The 6,988-nt window shown below is 38.7% G+C and overlaps 3 non-coding genes across 3 annotated transcripts; all 3 read left to right on the top strand.

Annotated features, from left to right (window-relative positions):
* The first annotated feature begins 419 nt into the window (after positions 1-419).
* On the top strand, positions 420-493 carry trnai-aau. Its single transcript has one exon. It is a non-coding gene; the product is annotated as a tRNA-Ile (tRNA).
* Positions 494-806: 313 nt separating this feature from the next.
* On the top strand, positions 807-880 carry trnai-aau. Its single transcript has one exon. It is a non-coding gene; the product is annotated as a tRNA-Ile (tRNA).
* Positions 881-4,368: 3,488 nt separating this feature from the next.
* trnai-aau lies at positions 4,369-4,442 on the top strand. Its single transcript has one exon. It is a non-coding gene; the product is annotated as a tRNA-Ile (tRNA).
* Positions 4,443-6,988: the final 2,546 nt, after the last annotated feature.

Consider the following 6,988-nt stretch of genomic DNA (forward strand, 5'->3'; position numbering starts at 1 on the left):
AGTCTGGAGCCTACATTACCTACAACGCTCACCGACACTTATTCTGATGTTCTTTCTAGTCGAGTGGTTCTTTCTATGTTGTGAAAGTCGATGACAAAAAAACAAGCAAAAAACACGTTCTGCAACCACAGGAACAATGTCAAGTAATAGAGCACAACACTGGACATAACCACATGAACTTATCAATGCCGTGTATAGCAAGTATACTTAGCCCACAGCAAACTGACTTATATTTTGCATGTCACGGTGGTGGCTGACTGCTGGTTTGCTGCAATGACACACGGGGCTCCTCGCCTGTCTTCGACGTCCACCTCCACCTTAAAGCGTCATGACATTCAAAGTCGCGTCGCCGGCACAAGCCCTATGCAGCATAATATGTTCATTCCACCATGAAGTGTGATTTTTTTGTGATTGACGGAGGCCGGTTAGCTCAGTTGGTTAGAGCGTGGTGCTAATAACGCCAAGGTCGCGGGTTCGATCCCCGTACGGGCCACACCCTTTTAGGATGTTATTGCCCCTGACTAATAAAGGCTTTGATCATCAAAAATCAAAAATACATCCAAGCATGTCTTAACTCCCTCCATAGTCCCTGTCTGACCCTTGACACTCGTGAAAGTGAAAACCGTAATTAAATAAAATTCAAATCTATATGCGTTTAAAAATAAAACGTCCTTGTGACGTTCAGCTACTTTGGTAGTGTGACGAACCACCATCAGCGTTACTATCCGCCCGACAAAAGCCAGCAACACAACACGCAGGCTAGAGGTTTTTTCACCAGAATCTAGACGCTTTTTTTCCATGCTACCGGCCGGTTAGCTCAGTTGGTTAGAGCGTGGTGCTAATAACGCCAAGGTCGCGGGTTCGATCCCCGTACGGGCCATCTGTTTTTAGGAGTTCGAAAGGAATATTTGAAATTTCAAGCACAGAAAATCAATCTGCTTTTATGTGCTGTTCAGTAAAACACACTCTATATAAATCTTAGTGGTTATTTATCAGCTTTTCAAAAACTCATCAATTTTAGAGTAGCACCTGATTTCCCTGGAACTAGACTGCACAGAGTGTAAAATTCACACTACACCCCAGAGTCTGATATATGGACATCTTAACTTTATCCAAGTTAAAGTGTCCTGGAATTATTTAGTGCACCGTCCAGCAGGATCACTCCCATTCTAGTTAATTCAAAATGAAAGGATGGCAGAAAATAAGACAAAAAGTCTGCTGCACATCTGAGACTACAGACCATGTGTTTGAATCTCTGTGTGGATCAATAGACTAAAGGCAGAGATCAAAAGATAGAAAGATAGAAAGCCGTGGGGACCTCTTCACTAATTCAGTAACCGCAGTAAAGAATGTCTTAGTATGTTGTGTTATTCAAACTGTCTCCAAACCTCTGCACGATTTCAGGCCGGTTCTTTATAAGAGAAAATTGCTTAACATTAGTTTGTGGTCCTGATGTTAAACCTTTTCAAATCAAGACCGAAGAAGAAAGCAATAACCTCTCCTTGTGGCGTCACCACATTCCCCCCCTGGAGAAAGTCAGGTCTCACGGGAGGGCTTCGTAATCTTAATCTCCGGGCAGTGTCAGTGGCCTTCTGGGAAATCTGCGACGACGGCATACAAAGCTGACGTCCTGTTGACTCAGCAGAAAACACAATGAAGTCCTGGAGGGGGTGGGAGCAGATGGAGCAGCGGGACAATCATCTGAAGGGTGTGTGCTCGCTTGCCCGCACTGCTTTCTGCTTTCCAGGAAAAAAGAAACTCACATCAATATTAAACCACAGCATCAATATGTCTGCGAAATGGATTTCACAACTCAACAAGAAGCAAAAGAAAAGGAATAAATGCCTCAAATGTAGTTAATTTTATGGGGTGCAAGTGCCACTAAATGTGTATTTACACACCCAACCACCTTTACGGTGCTTTATTGTGTATTAATTAGCATCTTAATCTGAGGCTGTGACGCACATTACATAAATATATTTGATCCAGTCCTTCATGACTGGAAAGACTTTGGACATTGCCTTTCTTGATTTTTAATTGAGATTTTAATTAACTTTTAATTACACGCAATAGATAAGTTTAATTATTATTATTATTATTTTTATTATTATTACATTATAAAAGGAATATTCTAGACTGACCAAACCTAAGTATCTGTTCTCAAATGATATTCTTCAGGAACTACAGCATTCATTCTTAAGTCAATTCTCTCTTAATAGTTTTTTGTAAAAAACAACAACAACAACAAAAAAAAAAACTTTATGTGTCATGGCATAGAGCTTGCAACATCTTTTTGTTGTCCAGGTCACTTTCTTATTTTCCTGTTTTATTCAGTGTTCAGTTTTACTTTCTGACTCATCCTGTCATTATTATATTATGCTATTATATTCTCCTGTCTTGCCTCATGCTCCTCTACTCGTTCATTCACCTGTGTCTTTTTAAATTCTGTCTTCATGTGTACCGTATATATAATCCCGTCTCTCCCTTTGACTCTTGTCAGTTCATCTGTATTTCTTTGCCGTTCCGTCCTCATATTCTCTCCCTTGTTGTCTAAATTGAATTGCTTCTTTTGTTGGTCTCTTATTTTTGGATTTCCTGGCTCATCTCTGCAGCGCATGTTCTTATATTTAGCAAATTTGATTCTTACTCTTTTGTTTCCTGTTCTTGCCTCCTCCTGTGCGTTGCATTTGTGTCCTCTTCTGCTGACAAACAACATATTTTAAGGTAAAATATACTATACGTCCTAGCTTTGTGCGTATTTTCATGTCAGCTTCCTGGAGTGTTCAGAATAATTTTCTGCGTTTTTGCGCATTTCTTCTAATGCATTACATCAAACTTTAAGTTACATAAACAGTTTTGAAATAGCCTAAATAAAGCTGTTTTATGATGAGTTCATGACAAATACAACTTAACCTTCCTGTTTCCGGCATCACATTATCAGGTTATGGTCTACTGCCCATGAATTACAAAAACAAAGGTACAGTATATAATAATTAGAAGAAACGTTTGCTAAAAACGTGTAACACAGAATTAGGTAATATATATTTTTTTGAAGCTATAGATAAATAGTCAAAGAAACCAGCATCATGACAAGTTAAATTAACTGTGTTTCTTCATAAAACAAAATGCACTATTCTCACAAATATATGCTCACACACTTTTTCAAATGTGTGAAAACATTTAACATTTTTGAAAAAACTAGATGTGGGCAGGGGGAGGAGTAGGTTAAGAATTGATTGGGCAGATGGGCGAGAATTAAGAGGCAGAGAGAAAGAGGAGGTGATAATTGTGAGGCTGAGCTCCAGTTTCTAGTGTCTATGTAAGCCCGTGCACGTCTGAGGCTGTGGCCCACTTTCTCTCCTTAATTAGGCTGAAATGTCCTGAAAGGATTCAACTGCTGAGCCAAGAACTTGAGGTCTGTCAGTAGAACACAAACACACACAAGGCCGCACATCTATCTCTCCAAATCGTTAGCCTAATGGCATAATTGCCCAAGTCATTTTCTGACTTACTGTTACAATATCAATAAAAATTCCAATGTGCTTGCTAAAAATATTTTTTTCTTGTTCACTGAAAACGTTCAAATATGACCTCTGCAATTACGATATTAGGCTAATGAAATGGCAATCAGTATTGAACAACCTGTGAGGATCAAATTACCAGCTCTGTTGCATGCACCCCACCACCTCAATATATATATATATATATATATATATGTATATGTGTGTGTGTATATATATATATATATATATATATATATATATATATATATATATATATATATATATATATATGTGTGTATATATATATATATTTAAACAATCTAAAATTAAACAAAACACATCAAAAACATTACAAACAACTGAAGGATTTCTTAACAAAGACTGTTATTCATTACGTAGAGCATAGGTTGTCAACCTGAACACTGCCTTGTTTGTTGTAATATAGCTATATATATATATACACACATACATATATACATATATATTGATATTTTTTCTATTCTATTCTTTTCTTTTTTTTTTCTTTTTGTTTTGTCCACCCATATGTACACTGTGTGCACTGTTTGTAATGTTGAATGTTGAATGCTGTTGTTAACCACGAGAATTTCCCCACTGTGGGATGAATAAAGGCCTACCTTAACAGGAGGTCCACGTCCCCTAGGGGGTTCGCGGAGGTACTGCAGGGGGTCGCAAAATCTTTGATTGGTTAGACATTTTTTTATATTTTTTAATTTTCCCCCACAAATTTGAATTGCTTTATATACACATTAACCAGGATACAACATGTACGCCATATATATATATAAACAAACAGACCTGTAGTGTGTTTTCACACGAATGGAGGCATTTATTGCCCCCTGCTAAGGGCCGGTTAGCTCAGTTGGTTAAAGCGTGGTGCTAATAATGCCAAGGTCGCGGGTTCGATCCCCGTACGGGACATCAGAATTTAGGAGTTCAAAAGGAAAAAATTTAAACATAGAAAATTAATGTGATCTGCAATAAACCTCATTCTTTATAAATCTAAGTGGTTATTTATCAGCTTTTCAAAAACTTATCAATTTTTGAATAGCAGCTGATTTCCCTGGAACTAGACTGCACAGAGTGTAAAATTCACACTACACCCCAGAGTCTGATATATGGACATCTTAACTTTATCCAAGTTATCCAAGGTGTCCTGGAATTATTTAGTGCACCATCCAGCAGGATCACTCCCATCCTGATGATGTTCACCTTGTTTCTAATTTATTCAAAATGAAAGAGTTTCAGAATCGCTGTTGATTAGACATATATACAGTATATATGTATAAATTTTCCCCCACAAATTTAAATTTCTTTAAATACACATTCACAGCATTCCAGCATATTTTAGTAAAGGGTTAAATGGAGGCTCAAATTTTTGAATCCAATTCCTTTCCATATTGGACCATTGTGATCCATCACATCAGAGAAGAGCCGACTGCAGGCACTGCAGATTTTAATGGGGCAGCTTGTCCAAAATTAGAAATGCCTCATGATCAAAATACACAAGCAGCACTTCTCCAGACTGCGGCTCTTTATTTATACTTCAGTACAGAGTTGGAAAAAAACAAATCTGCAAAGCCTCATGGGTGTTATTTTAGTCATTTTAACAGGTGCATGCTCCAAAGTCATATGGTGGTAGAAAGTGTATTTACACCATTTTGAGGACTTACTTTTTATTTTTTTTATTTTTGTCATTTTATACAGTGCATCACTCTGCCATTTATGCAGCTTCCATTATGTGCGCTAACCATGAAGTCGGGCCCATGCTACATATTGTAATGGACTGGGTGACATTTAATAAGCTCATGTTGTTTACGATCAGTACTGTTGTGTTTTATTAGTTGGCACTAAGTGTTCCTGCTTTGTTGCAGAGGCTGATTTCATGTTCCAGATGACAGTGATTAATGTTGCTAGCTGCAGTTTGACTGAACGTAATTATTAAAAGTTGACAAAAATCCAGTGACTTTTCATTGGCTAAAACTATGAAAAATAAAAATGGCTAAATGTGACTAATAACAATTTTTGTTGGCTGTTAAATTTAACACTGACTCCACCACCTGGAACAAACACGTTTTCTTTTCACGCTGGTGCAGAATGTGCGTCGACTAGCTGGTTGTTGGTTGTCGTCTCTGTGGTTTGTTCAAGTGCAACTTGTAGGGGTCGCACCAACTAGTTGACTTTACTGCTGTGCCACTTTAAGCATGAAGTCAACTAGTCACTGATCACGTGACAATAATATGTCACATTTCTTTCTTTAAATATACAGCCCGATTTCCGGGTTGACCTATTACGTGATATAATCAACTAGAGTCGCAAATGTGGCGGACCGGCATCTCAAACAACAACCAGACGGATATTGGTACATTTTTTAATCTTGAACGTAATGTTCGTGCTATTTGTGGTGCAGGTAAGATCCGCACTATCCCTCAGACGGCTCTGTTTCTCTTCTTCTTCTTCTGCGACCGGCTTTCTTGGACGTTTTTGTTCCGGGGTCACACGCCAGCGCAGCGGTCGTGGAGCATGCGCACACGCATTATCCGATTGAAAAGTCCGATTCAATCGCATTATCTGGGTGTCTCAATCGGATAATGAGAACTCTGATTTTAATCGGAGTAATGTGTTTACATGCACTTAAGTTCTCCCGTTATAGCCCGATTAAGGCAATAATTCGTTTTTTTTCACGTGCATGTAAACGCACTGAGTCTTGACTTCTGTCCCCAAGAAACATTCACACCTTAAGACTGGACGCTCCCACTGACAATGGCTTCTTCAGAGCACCATTCATAGGGTAAGTAGCCTAGGCACACAGTCCCCTGCCACTATGAAAATTAGTGGCACCAGCTTCTAGTCAAGCAAGTTTCTGATGGGTTTTACCCACAGAGGTTTCCTATGTAAACCTCAATTTCCCACTAGTCTCTCAGAACTGAAGAAGCTACCCGGATGAGTGGCGAAATTGCTTCAAGAAATTCTACAAGTCCAGTTGCCCTTATTCAACGCCTTTTGGATCACCATGACCTGGATGACTGAGAACCTTCACAGACCTACATCAACGGGGGAACGATCCAAATCCTCTCAACAACAGCTGATTACTTAACTAAATGTTATGTGGTTTCAGAGAGAGGGAGGCTGCAAATCAACAATTTGCTTTTGATTTTCATTGTTAAAGTTTTGAGACCTTTATCTGCAGTACATGGAGAAGGTTTCTGAGATATACTTTTTTATTTTCTTTATTTGTTCATCCTGGGGACATCATCCTGTGTTGCAACACGCTGTCAAGGACTATTAAACGCTATCGGTTTATATAGGCCATACTTATGCAGTACACAGTTTTAATAAGCTCGTGTGTTTATGTTCAGTTATGTTGTGTTCTAGTGGTTGACTTTGTTGCTGTGGTTGTAGAGCAGCATATTAAAAGTGTCAGACCGACTGTGTTTCTGGTGATGACGTGGGCTACGGCCGATAGC

Source organism: Mugil cephalus, chromosome 4 (assembly GCF_022458985.1).
Source record: "Mugil cephalus isolate CIBA_MC_2020 chromosome 4, CIBA_Mcephalus_1.1, whole genome shotgun sequence".
Taxonomy (NCBI): Eukaryota; Metazoa; Chordata; class Actinopteri; order Mugiliformes; family Mugilidae; genus Mugil; species Mugil cephalus.